The sequence below is a fragment of the Halichondria panicea genome, chromosome 1 (genome assembly GCF_963675165.1).
Source record: "Halichondria panicea chromosome 1, odHalPani1.1, whole genome shotgun sequence".
NCBI lineage: Eukaryota > Metazoa > Porifera > Demospongiae > Suberitida > Halichondriidae > Halichondria > Halichondria panicea.
This window is the reverse complement of record NC_087377.1, coordinates 12,838,198-12,852,720: the sequence shown is the minus strand read 5'-3', so window position 1 is coordinate 12,852,720 and position 14,523 is coordinate 12,838,198. Positions and strand designations below refer to the sequence as shown.

At 39.0% G+C, this 14,523-nt stretch overlaps 1 protein-coding gene and 1 long non-coding RNA gene across 3 annotated transcripts in view; one reads left to right on the top strand and one right to left on the bottom strand.

The window, feature by feature from the left end:
• Positions 1 to 14,523, bottom strand: part of LOC135349686 (uncharacterized) — a 134,224-nt gene that overhangs the window by 41,593 nt on the left and 78,108 nt on the right. The gene's annotated exons all lie outside the window — the stretch shown is intronic.
• Positions 10,662 to 11,088, top strand: LOC135350475 (uncharacterized). Its single transcript, XR_010399161.1, has 3 exons — positions 10,662 to 10,744; positions 10,799 to 10,847; positions 10,990 to 11,088. It is a non-coding gene; the product is annotated as an uncharacterized LOC135350475 (long non-coding RNA).

Genomic DNA, 14,523 nt, shown 5'->3' with positions numbered 1-14,523 from the left:
TTGTGACACTCATAGCCATGTAATAACTATTGCTTATATAAATCAAATAATCTGCATAGCTATTACAGTCTGAAAACCAGGAGGCTCTGCCCCCTTGGCATGTCGTATTATGTATAATTATATATATATATGCATGCACCAATAGTTTAGTTTTCAATACCTTTATACTCTATACTTTATTTGGTTGTTGCACTGTATCTACCTCAATCTGTATGTCGTGCTTCCCCAGTTATAATTATAATATTGTCAAATTATAATTATTTGCAGCCCAATTTGATTGCAGCATTTCTAATGTGGTCGGTGTAACGCCCGGTTGCACCTATGTGAACGCTGCATGCGCAGGTATCAGCACATGCACATTGATAAATAATTTATTATTAATATTAACCACGACAAGCACGCCGAATAGTTTCCCCCTGGAAACTACCGATAACTTCTTTCACAAGGCTACAAAATATGTAGGCAATTTAAAAGTATATATAGTTTCAAAGTACTTGTAAAGGCTTGTAATGGGACTGCATGGACATTATTGTGTAGGATGTGTGTAATATGCTTATTTTGTGAATTATTATAGCTGTGTGTCAGGTGATTTTTAATGGCTGTGTGTTAGGTGATAGAAGAGAGCCTGTGGTGTGTTTTGGTTGAGTTTTGTGATTGTTGTGATAGTTTGGATGGTTGATTGTTATTGATTGTGTTGTGCTGGCTAAAGTTAGGCTATTAGTCTATTGCTAGGTAGTCTAGTCCTACAGTACAGGGATTGGAAACAGTCGGTGACAATGTAATAGTTATTACATGGCAATTCGTGCCACAAGCAGTTTATTAGCCCTAGCTTGTAGTACTGTAGATAATGATATCGGGCCTAAAAGGCCCTTGTACAATCTAATAACTAATTTGTTGAAAACCATTTTCTGAATATAGAAACCAGCATAGAAACCACTTGCTGCATAGATGTGAAAAAATAGGTAAAATGGTAGTTTTTGTTGATGTTTTTAGTGGCTGGATTTACAATAATTATTGTATAAGTATAAGTGCATTAATTGAAACCATGCATTTACCGGAACCACAAATGTCTCATTTATGTTTCACTATAAAAGCAATAATTTGGGTGGAGGGTGGGCTCTAGTCTCAAAAAGGTCACTTTGCCCCAGTGCAACATGCCATAATATTATACTGGCACTGCTATTCCTTTGATCTCATGCAGAGGTAAAAAGGCAATAAGTGCTGGTTATTTTGAAAAGGGCAGGGCTTGTAAAAACTAAGAGAGTTGAAAATGCCTTGTTATTATTATACAGTCTACAAACTCGTAATTACTTTACATGATGATGCATGCGATTGGGCTCCTCCAGCCGAAAGCTCTGTTGACGGTTGATGTGGAACAGTTGCAGCAGCGACTGCATGGTATATAGATGGATGAGTGGTAGATACATACTGCTGCAAAAACTGCTGTGTGTGGGAGGGAGTTTCATTCTTCAACATCGTTTCTTTCAACTATACTAATACAATACTAGCTGCATGTATTATTAATACAGCTAGATCTAGCTAGAATTATGCGACCATTGCATGATGCTAATTTATGGTCACAAAATAACTTTACACATGCAGCAAGCTATAGGTTTAGCATATTACTCTTGTGATTTTTACCATTTACAATTATTATCACCATAATAATTCCTCAGACATGTGTTACTGCACACACAGTCCATGCACAAGCTATCAATTGTAGGCACACTATACCTACACTATACAAAGAGGAGGATAAACATGCATGACCGTTTACGTACCTTGATCATTTATAACGGTGATATATAGTGTAAGTTTGTCGTGGTAGATAACAGTTTTCAGTATCATCACATTCTACTACAATCTCAACTGGTTCCGGAATGTCATCATCAATTATGAGCACGATAAATCGATTGTTGGGCACTGAAATACCAGCTCCTCTCCATCTCAAGTTATTATTGCCAGCTAGTACCTCGAAGCAAACCATGCAGTTGAAATGTAGTCCTCTCCTGCAAGTAAACAAAACAACAGCCTGAGAATGTTTTGTGTTTTTCTCCCTACAATTGAAGTGAAGAATGCATGGCCATTATTATACATATACGTAGTCTAAAGGAGTATCTTGGACCATTTATCATTTTGAAACATGGAGTACACGTGCGAAAATTGAAAGTGCCCCCTAATAAAGAACCTGACAATACCTTCTATTGCAGACACATTTTTAGTGACAGCAAAAGCTCTTGTCCGTACTGAATTTGGAACCCATATCCACTTGACCAACGGTTTCTAAAACAGTCATGTTTCGAGCTTTCTAGGCCACTAGAGGAAAAAAGTGGAGTAAAATAATAATAGGATACATTGACATCCTATCCGTCTCATCTCAACGATATAGGGTAAGTAATTAATGAAACGACCCTAGCAAAACCATATATGCAAACCCCCCGAATGGCACATCACCAGAAATTTAATTGTAAATCAAACAAACTTCCTTTGCCTAAGGATCCAGTAACTCCTCATCAACATGTAGATGGATGAGTGGTACTGCTGCAAGAAAAACTGCTGTGTGTGTGTGGAGAGTTTCATTCTTCAACATCATTACTTTCAACTACTAACACTTTCTTGACTTACTCTCATTTGGCAGTAATAAAAATGAAAAAATCAACATTACTCCAAAAAATAATATGTATTTTTGCCCAATTTTTGGAGCATCAGATTAGGAAGCATCATTTTTGCTGTCAATATTTAGTGACGTAGCAAAAAGCAGTAATGTGTGGGACCCTTGTTTGACAAGGGTCCCACCATGGGTCCATGGTCTGCGAGAAGGTCCAAAAGTGTGGGTCCATGGTCTGCGAGAAGGTCCAAAGTGTGGGTCCCTTGTTAGATAAGGGTCCCACAGGTCCCACATGGGTCCACGGTTTGCGAGAAGGTCCAAAGTGGGTCTCTTATTTGACAAGGGTCCCACACGTGGGTCCAGTTGAGAGAGTTTGTTTAGCTAATTATGCAACCATGCATGCATGATGCTAATTATTAATTTTATAGTCACTAATTAATAATTATTCACTTTACATGCACATAGCAAGACCTTGTATATTGAGCTATTTTAATAACTGATCACTGCATGGAAAGAAACAGGTTATTGTAAATCGGGTATATACGTTACATGCGTGCATGCTCTTCATTCTATACAACTATATGTCATCATCTACAGACCGGGCTGTCTTGCAATCAAGTGATACTCAATATACGCAGAGTTAAGGATATTTTCACTTACAACTACGTACACCTGTACTATAAATTTATTGCACACACAACATACTGCGTCTAAACAGTTTACAGTTTATTTTAAACTGTTTAAGCTATGCATGATAACGGTCCATACGCTTCATTCAGTTTCAGCTCAATTCCTTCTTGGATAGGAGTAACCTCTTCATAAACAGGACCACTTGGCACAGTGGGTTGAATGCTTTCTTCCTGTCGCTGTCTTACTGTATAGTGTCCCCTATTCCTGTAATACATAATGCAGTACGTTAGAGACATCCCCAACAAGAGTCCAATCGCTATGGAAATAATGAATGTAGCTGCCACACTGACTGCCACTGCTTCACCAATAGAGAGGGACCGCACAGATTCTGCATGTGTGCATGTATATACATGTTTTCCATTTGAGAATTAATGCATGAGTTACAGTGTAGTGAGTATGATTATCATAGCGGGCTAACTACTAGTAAACACGTCTATAAGCTTATATTTTGTATACTAGCTGTTGATAGTTATTGTTTCACTATCTACCAGTTATTCGTCTATGTAGCATACCTCTTAATACATGTAGAGCCAATATTCTGAATTCTCTAGAGACTGGAGATACGACGTTATTTGATTGGTTGCTGGCCAAAACAACTCTAGTGGTGTATGTGTAGACGACTCCAGTAGTGAGTTCAGTGAAAATCACCGTGATTTGGTTGGTTGTGGAGGGGAAAGGGAGGATGATTGGGTTCGAGTGTGGGGGAGAGAGGGTGGAGACAATGAGCAGGTCACTGGGAGGGTAGCCAGTGAAGGGGAGGGACAAGCGGACTGTGTAACTAGTGTCAGATGGTGTGACTTCTTGTATGGTAATCATTGTAGCTGGAACTGAAACATACAGCACAGTAATCAATATTAATTATTAAAAATGCCACAGTCTTACTGGTCACGGTGGTGGAGCTAATAGCAGAGCAGTCCTTGTTTCTAAACATCACACACACTGTGTAAGCATATCCAGGAGATTGGTCTGAGAAATCGATTGCAACTGAACTTCCATTAAATGATGCGGTAGGAACACAATCCTCTCCACTTGTTACGTATCCGAACATTCGAATGGGTGCAATTAATATCAATTGAAATTTCCTGGAATCAAAAATCGTTAATTTACCCAAAAAACAACAAAAGCAATAACACTACCTGGAATACTATTTTGAGCTTCAGTGCTTCATTTTGGATTAAGAAGGAGGTGGATAATGCTGGAGTCCCCAAGTCTGAAGTGACACTACATTAATGAGCTCAAGTATATGCAGTCACATTACACACATACCTGGATTGATCACAGTGATATTTGAGGTATCTGGCGATAAGGGTCCATTGAGTGTGAGTGGTGCCACAGTCACTGTCTGAGTCTCACAGTAAGATAGGCTCTCTCCAGCTATTGATAGAGATGTGTTGGTGGTATTGTACGTACACTGTTCCATTCAGGTTGATAGTGTAGCCGATGACACATCTCTGGTAAGGTTGGTCCACTGGATCCCACTCCAGAACAGGATACAAACTGTTGGTTCTCAGATTAGCCATCCAGTTAGTTAAAGAAGTCATATCTGCATGTATATAGTTACACAAAAGGTAAAATCTGGTCACATTACGTACTTAACACATTGAGTGTGGTGTTGCCAGCTTGTGGAGAAGATGCACTGCCACCAGCGAAGCACGTCACCACAGTAGTGTCTAGTGTTTCAGAGGCTGGTATCTGAAAAGTCGAGCTCAGTGTAGACCCAGAGTTATCACTGATCATGGTGATAGTGAATGGACCACATACGTCTTCTTCTTGCAGCCCGGCATCATGGAGAACTAACCTAACACAAGACACCGGACCACTGACTTGCCAACGAGTTAGCCTACTAGCAATATTGTCATGAGTGCAAGTGAGAGAGACCAACTCTCCAGGACACACTGTCAGTGGTTTCTCTTTTGTGATGTCAGCAGCGAGAGCAACTATATACATGTATAATTATAGAAATTGACGAAACAGAGTTGCACAAATTTGTATAGCATTATATTAGCTGGTTATGAATTCTAGCCATAAAATTTGCAATTTACTTCACTGAAATAACTAACTTACAGTGATCTAGTAGATCTAGCTGCTGCAAAAAAAAGTGCCCATGAGAAGAGGAGAATCTATATGGTATAATCATTATGTTCTGTACAAGTATATAGATCTAACTCACAGTTTTGCTTTTTAAGATAGACATTGTTGTGCCACCGAAGTGGTAAGGATCAACCACTATAGATCTAATAAGATCCTATGTACATGTAACTGACAAGTAGTCTAGATAAGGATCCATTCTATGAGAAAGCGAAGAATCGAGTATTTCGACTGTTCCAATAGTCTATTAGAGGCTCCTCAAACCACCTATTTAAACATCGAAATGCAGTAGCGGCGCGGGTGTAGCCTCATGCACAAAAAATGGATCCTATACTACCCTTAACCTCCTACACCTAACAAATGTTGGTATCTATATAAGTGCAGGCAGCCATTTTGTAGTGATGATGCAATGTGATATAACAGGTGGTGGTCCCAGCAGGGCCGTTTTAAGGTAGGAGGTACAAATAAAATGAGGGTGAAGCGTCCGGGTGAGGCGGCATTGAAATGAAATAATCTGCGTATAAAGCTATAATTATTAGCTACAGTCTGAAAAGCAGGTAGGTTCTGTCCCTCCCCTGGTTCTTATGGCATGCCCAGGTATATACATACCGTATTACGTGTACGCCAATTCATTCAAATTATACTTATATATTTACTCTACCTCGATCTCTATGTCGTGCTACCCCATTTATAACGCCACGAATATAATATAAAAAGTATAATAATTATAACATCACTGACATCGAAAATAGGTGTCGACTACAAAATTAATAGTAACCGTTTGCTACGATTGTCCGTGCAGTACTATATCTACATTATAGAGCAGGTTTACTGGCCTAGCTAATCCCATGAAATCCATGCGATCAGATTCATACGCTAGTAATGCATGCATGGAGATTGTGGGTCACTGTTGAAATGGTGAGCTGAATCAGTAACTTGTTCGGCTGGATTTCTTGTAGCTCGTGTTCACTTTGCATTTTGTTATATAGACTCCGTTACTTGTTCAACTAGTATTTGTAACTGATTTTCGGTACTAAACCAGTACGCAGCATTTGTTTCCATGGTAACCTCCCCAGTAACGGCCTCAGCAATTATATGTTCTTAGGGCGAGTGGATGTGATCATGGTCTTTGGCTTTTAACCGGTATGCAGCATTTGTTTCCATAGCAACCTCCTCAGTAGCGGCCTCAAGAAGTTTCATCTGTTCTTTGGGCGAGTGGATGTGATCATGGTCCTTTGGCTTTTAGATATGCAGCATTCGTTTCTATGCTATTAATAACGACCTTAACCTGACCAAAACACAATAAACTCATAACGCTTCATAAATTCAAGACACTTTATTGCAAATTTAAATTGTGCGTTACAGTTCTTTATAAAGATTGCAGAAATGCTAAACTGTATGTAGAATATTTCGCAGCATCAACTTCAAAAGAAACACACAATCCTTGCCCGGCAAAACGCCAGATTGAAAAAGGTCAAGATTTGGCTCATTCGCAAAGGTTTTTCACCTGATATACCAGCTAATATGCGTCAGAGGGACCAAACTTTCAATTGCTTATACTGTGTTTTTCATCAACTACGTCAACTAGCTTCATGTTCAGTTTCACGTAGCCCACCATCGAGCTCAAAACTTCTCCAACTCAGCTGCTAGCTCATCGAAGGATGGCCTCTCATCAGATTCCTGGTACAACAGCTAGCCAAGACCCTGTATAGTAGTAGTACGATCGGCTTACATGCAATAACTATAGCTCAAAAGTTGCCGTGACATACTTACATAAAAACATTGAAATTTTCCTGCTAGGTATCAACGTGCGCGTACATATCTGTAGAGCAGGCAGTATTCTGGGGAGGTTCCAATCTCTTGCCCTCTCTGAGTAGAACCACTAGAGACTTCGATCCACTCCAGGGTAGGGGGTCCGGTCCGGCCACTACTGAAAATCTCCCACACATACGTACAGTCACACCATACGACCACTCTATTATATTGGGGAGACAAGGCTATAGTCGTAGTAGCTAGTACTGTCAAGCGACTAAGTTTTTTAAGGGCCCATAATAACTAAAGTCGAGCATCACTTCTGAGAAGGCACTGATTGCTATATCGTAACTATACTATATAGGAACACACCACGTCGGTCTTCTCATTGAATAACATAGCGTCATGTAGACTCTCCACTGCCAACCATTTGTACGGCAGTTTGACCCCTTCCAAATCACCTACACTATACAAAGAGGATAAGCATGCATGACCGTTTACGTACCTTGATCATCTATATAATATATATAATGGTGTAAGTAGATGTCGTGCATGGTAGATAACAGTTTCCTTTATCTTCACATTCAACTACAATCTCTAATACTTCAACTGGTTCCGGAATGTCATCATCAATTATGGGCACAATAAATCGATTGGGCACTGAATTACCAGCTCTCCATCTCAAGTTACTATTGCCAGTACCTCGGAGCAAACCAATTGAAATGTAGTCCTCCTGCAAGTAAACAAAAGAACAGCATCAGAACGTTTTGTGTTTATCTCCCTACAATTGATCATGAAGTGAAGAATGCATGGCCATTATTATGAACACAAGCATTACGTAGCTAAAAGGCTCTTGGGCCATTTATCATTTTGAAACATAAAGCCCACATGTGAAAATCGTTCCCCTGAATTTTACAATGTGTATAAATAAAGAACCTGACAATACCTTCTATATTGCATGCAGAAGTGACAGCAAAAGCTCTTGTCCGTATATATTTTATACTGAATTGGACTCTTATCATCATAAACTCCACTTGACCAATGGTTTCCATGTTTCGAGTTTCAATCAGCCCATGCACTGCATGCATGGAGGAGTAAAATATAAGAATACTTACATATATACTTATACTTAAGTAACTTACACCCTATCGGTCTCAATCTCAAACGGTATAGATGGTAAGAAAATGAAACGACCCTAGCAAAACCATAATAATGCAAACCCTCAGAATGCCATGGCACATCACTAGAAAATTGTAAATCAAAACTTCTTTTGCCTAAGGATCCAGTAACTCCCTTGTCCACATGCATGCAAATGGCTCCCTCGATACAAATCCCACTGTAATCAATTGTCGTGAAATTATCAGATGGTGTGAATACATTTCCATTGACAAGCAATCCTCGAGTGTTTAGTTCATAGTTTCTTTCCTGGAGAGTATATATAATATAGCTGAGATACAAAGAAAAAGGATCTGACAGATTTGTGACACTATGCCGAGTCAGATAGGAATCAACAGGTGGTGTATACACTAGAGGGATTGCCAATCTCATTGTCAATTAAATTCCCAAGTGTAACTCATGACTGAAACTGGACAACACGACTGGAAGCTGCAAAATGTGTGACTGTTAACTGTGGTGTTCCATGCACATTCTAATGGCCGTGAAAGAGCCCCCAGAATCAGACAGTGCCACTGATTCTATTTCCATTCGCAGAGATTGGCTCATGCATGCATGGACAGTTAATTTGTAAAAAGGCGTCATCACTGACAGTATATATACATATACTTCACCACTTTATCGAACATCAAATGGTACAAGAAGAAACATATCACAGTATGTTGGGTGTGGTGGAATTTGCTCTACAAGATAATCCCAAGTTCCATTATTGGTAGGAGTTCCACATTGATGGCCACTGAAAACAAACAATTGCTTGTTAGATGTAATGATGGTGCCTGTCAAATCATCAAAAAATTGCTAAGCATCAGAGCATCAAAGCGATTGAAAGGTCGTCTATAGGTCAATTCTACCTGTGATGAAGTCACTTGGGCTCACCCAGGAGGGATGAAGCTGTGTTTGTGATGGCCTCACTTGAATACTAGTGTCATTCTGACATGGTGTGATGAGAAACTAACTCTCAAAAAATCCTCCGCCAGCTGCAGAGTTGCATCTGATGAGAATATGAAATAATTATTGGTAATCTCTTGCTGTTGAAAAGTCGATACAATTAATAGCCATGAAAGCATCAACAGAAGTCATATCAATATCACTGCTAAGAGCATATAATTATTATTGAGAGCTCATCATTCTCTTTATCTGCAATTATGGTCAGTCCCTTATGTCTATCACTGAGATCATCACTGGGATCACTCTGTAATTTTGTCTGGCTGACCGCTAGTCCGTGCATTAAATGATAGTGAACTCTCCCCTTTGAGCTGTGTCTGTACGAGAGTACACTCCAGATGGTGTATCATTGAATTCTATTAGACCAGAAAAGCTTGTTCCAATAGTGAAATTAGACACATCTTGTTTTAATTAGTTGTAACATATCAGATCGTCCACCAACATTTCTCATAAATGCAAGAGCAAATAATTATATTGCCTCTGGTTTTCCTATACTGGAGTTTACAGAATCTTTACAACACACCAGTAAAAGCGTAGAGCGTTACGCGTTCCTTATATATGGATTTTGTGTACACACTGCGGTCTGTTTAACTACTTAAAATAATGTATATGAGCATTCCCATAATTATAAGGAACCACATGCATGCAGTGCTCAACACTTTTATTTCAAAGATTCTGCAAACTCCAGTATATAGGAGTATTAGAATCTGCAGATTTCATTCACATGACAAGTACATACCTTTGTGACCTTAAAGGGATTTAACATTATTGGAAAACTAATGGTCTCCCTCTTAGTGTATTGAGGTGGCACATCTCATCTGCACAATAACATTACTTTAAATAAATGCACCACAGTCTTTGACATGCATAGGTGGGTAGGTACACAGAGGGGAGTGTTCCACAATAAATTGTCTTGTCTAAAGTGTAGCTATAATCATGCAGAAGTACAATGTTGATTAAATCGGATAGATATAGGCCTTACACAAGGCTAGAAATGTACGAGCATTTGATAAGGGGCTGCATGTAGAGTATGAGTTGATAATAATTATTACAGTTTTGCTATTATTTACTGTACAAACTTATGATTACTTGAATGATGAACATGATGAGTCGAGAGCTCTGTTGATCATGAATGATGATTGATGTGGAACAGTTGCAGCAGCGACTGGTATATATACATGCATGGTACTGCTGCAAGAACTGGAGGGGGGATGGGCACAATTTCATAATTATTCACGTTATTACTTTAATCTACACGATATGCGACAGAGCAAGGTAGGTACTAATTTATCGTCCCAAATATTATGCACAGCAAGCTACCTTCTGAAGTCATATTTCTTGATGCAGTGCATGGGGCAGGTTGGTAAAGGTTGTGTTTCTGAAATTTCAAATCAATCAGTGTGATACTCAATGATATTCATATCAGGCCATCTAAAATGCACTCCGTCTGGTGGTATAGCCATGTCTACCAAGCTGAAAAATAAAGTTGTGAGTTAAAAGTTACTTGGATAGAATGTTAATGACTTTCTTTAACATCACTAGATTGTACTGTTGTCATGGGCACTTTTGCTGCAGCTAGATTTAGATCATTGTAAGTTAATTATTTCAGTGAAGTCAAGTGCAAGTTTTGTAGCTAGAATTCATAGACCAGTTATAGCTCTATATATAGTGTCGTAATGGTGCGACCATTGTTCACTGTATTTATGATGAATAATCTTCATGCATGTATATAGTTGCTCTGGCTGCTGACATCACAAAAGAGGAAGATCTGCTGACAGTGTGTCCTGGAGAGTTGGTCTCTCTCACTTGTACTCATGCTAATGTTGCTCGTGTGCTATCTCGCTGGCAAGTCAGCGGTCCGATGTATTGCATTGCAGTGGTTTCCCATGATGCCAAGCTGCAAGTGCAAGAAGACGTCTGTGGTCGATTCACTGTCACCATGATCAGTGATAATTCAGGGTATATACACTGAGCTCAACTTTTCAGATACTTGCCACTGAAGCATTGAATAGTACTGTGGTGACGTGCCTCGCTGGTGGCAGTGCGTCTTTTCCACAAGTTGGCAACACCACACACTCAATGTTATAAGTAAGTAATTTGATCAGATTTCACAGTATAGCTATATTACCTATCATTGTCTTTTGTGCAACTACAGATATGACTTCTTTAACTAACTGGATGACTAATCTGAGAACCAACAGTTTATGTCCTGTTCTGGAGTGGGACCCACTGGACCAACCTTACCAGAGATGTATCACTGGCTACACCATTAACTTGAATGGAAGAGTATACAATACCACCAACACATCTCTATCATTAGCTGGAGAGAGCCTTTCTTACTGTGAGATTCAAACAGTGACTGTGACACCACTCACACTCAATGTACTCTTATCGCCAGACACCTCAAATATCACTGTGATCAATCCAGGTATGTGTGCACTGTGACTGCATATACTTGAGCTCAATAATGTGGTGTCACATTTAGACTTGGGGACTCCAGCATTATCCAGCTCCTTCATAATCCAAAATGAAGTACTGAAGCTCCAAATAATATTCCAGGTACAGTTATTGCTTTTGTTGTTTTCTGGGTAAATTAATGATTTTTGATTCCAGGAAATTTCTATTGATACTACACCCATTCAAATGTTCGGATACATAATGAGTGGAGAAAATTGTGTTCCTACCACATTATTTAATGGAAGTTCAGTTGAAATCGATTTCTAAGACCAATCTCCTGGAGATGCTTACACAGTTTGTGTGATGTTCAGAAACAAGGAATGCTCTGTGTCTGCAATCAATTCCACTACTGTGACTGGTACGAATGAATTTGATGATAATTATGTCTACTGTATATACAGGGTATAATTATTTTATTGTAATTGTAGATAATTATATTTGGTTATCGCACTACAATACCACCCGTCACTTCTATTTCAACCATAATTATAGTAAAGCTTTGGAATGCTTGATCTGCCCACTACCTAGATCTACCTACTTCGTATCACCTAACTCGTCATGCACTTCACAGAAAACCACTTCGGTCCTCAAATTCAGTCCCTGTAACAGATGTATCGCGAACTGCATAAGAACTTACCAGAACTATAGCTAGTGTTATCAATTTATCCATCTCGATCTTAATTTTGTCCCCATTAAGTATACTCAGGGGCAGCATGACGTCTGTCAGTCACAATTTTCCAAGCTATTTCTTTTATATCATCACCTCAAACTGTGACTGTAAAGCTTGAATAATAATAATAATGTTGCGTTCCGTCAGTGATGTAAACCAAAGTACTTGGGTATAGCTACAGCACGAATGATCGAAATGACGGAGGAGCAGCTGAGGAAGCAGTGCATGTGCATTATATCCTGTTGGGTCTTGCAAACCTCTTATGAGCTCACTATTGTGTTTTGAAGATTGCAACCTATTGCCAAATTCAACAGGCTAGGCAAATACATGTCACAATCTGCACAAATTACCTCATCCCAGGGGTATACTTTGTATTTCTATAAATTAATGATCTCTCTAATAATAATATAGGTTTACAAGCTCCAATACAGAGATGCAGTAGTGTCTTATGTTCGTGAAGATTGTGACCTGGGGCGGAATTACCATGCATATAATTATATGTGTGACGTTCATGCATATTAATTAATATATTTAATTGTCTTCATGACATAACTAGTGTTCAAGCTGGCGCTGTGCTAATGCCTCTCGCCATGTTTTTGCTTTCGCTTAAAGTATTAGAGTGTTATCTATAATGAATTTTATATTAAAGTTAGCTTATCTATATAAAGTCACTGAGAAGAAAAGACTTATTTACATGCATCTATTGTTGTTATTTATTGTATTATGTGGCTTACCAGGACCTCAAGAAAGAAGAAAATTGATTCTTCCAGGATCTGTAGTTCAGTGTATATAATATCTAAGAAGAAAAGACCTGTGTACATGCATATTGTTATCTATATTGTTATATGTTTTGTGGCTTACCAGGCCCTCAAGACAAAGATGATTCTGCCAGGAGGATCTGGATCTGGATCCTTATTTTCTCACACATGGGGAATGAGCGCGCATGCGCATTACATCCACTAATTAAAGGGTGTGTCCAAAGAGATCAATTTCACAAATGGCTACTGCTAGCTAGCTGTTTTAACAGATATTTTCTGAGTATTGTAGCTAACAAAAAGCTAGCGCTTTAGTGCAAGGCTAACTCATATGTTGAATAGAAAGTTTGTGCGGACAGATGATGCTATGAAAGATTCTGAAAAGACTGCAACAGCCTTCAATGTGAGTCAAACTAACCATAACTCGAGAAAGAAGCTTTAGTTTGCTAATCCACGAATCAAAATCCAAGAGAACGTGGCTAGAAGCCTATAGAAGCTGTTAGTTTTCGTCGCATTGCAACCGTTGAGCAGTTATAGCTGGAATACACACACACACCAGAGATACAAAAGAAAGGGGATTGGAAACGACCGCCCACGCCCTATGTAAAAGGACTGACATCCGGTGAAGCACTCCGTGTAATTATTGCACTCGCAAATAATTACATGGAAAAGTTTTATATCCCTGGTTTCTAGCTCTCTATCCACTAGAGATCACTCAGGGCCTGGGAGATACTTGAGAGAAGTAAGCTTATACCACTGACAAGCTCTAAGTCCGTTTTCTTTACTCTGTTTCCAATTTTTTTGAGTTTAGCTTGAATTACTCTATGTCAACTTTTCTCTGTCCCTCCTGTGAAGTCAAAACAGCAAAGGACATTGCTTGACTTGGTTATTATGTATCTAAGTGCTACATAGAATGGCTTCATGCTATAGATAAGCTGTACTGTTCATAAACGTTTGCAGTATAGTCCTTCAAACTGCTTTAGTATACTTTTAGACACACCACGGGCCTGTCCCTCCTACGACTTCATAGTAAAGGCTATTTCTTCTTGCATAGCATTTATTTGTCTAGTAATAGTGGCTGCATGGCTTAGTCGACTTTTTAGAGCTAAATTCTCTTTATTTTTTAGAAAAATCAACATTAAAAATGATCAATTTCACTGTTTCTATGTACAGCACATTGTAGAGCAGTCAAGACTGGTAATGAGCATGCTGACTATAAATATAATCCTTTGTAGTTTTAGCCACGCCCTATAACGCGGAATGCTTCACGCAAAAATTTCGTAAAAATTTCGTTTCCAATCCCCTTTCTTTTGTATCTCTGCACACACAGACAGACAGACAGACACACACACAGTCAGCTTTACCAGAGATACAAAAGAAAGGGG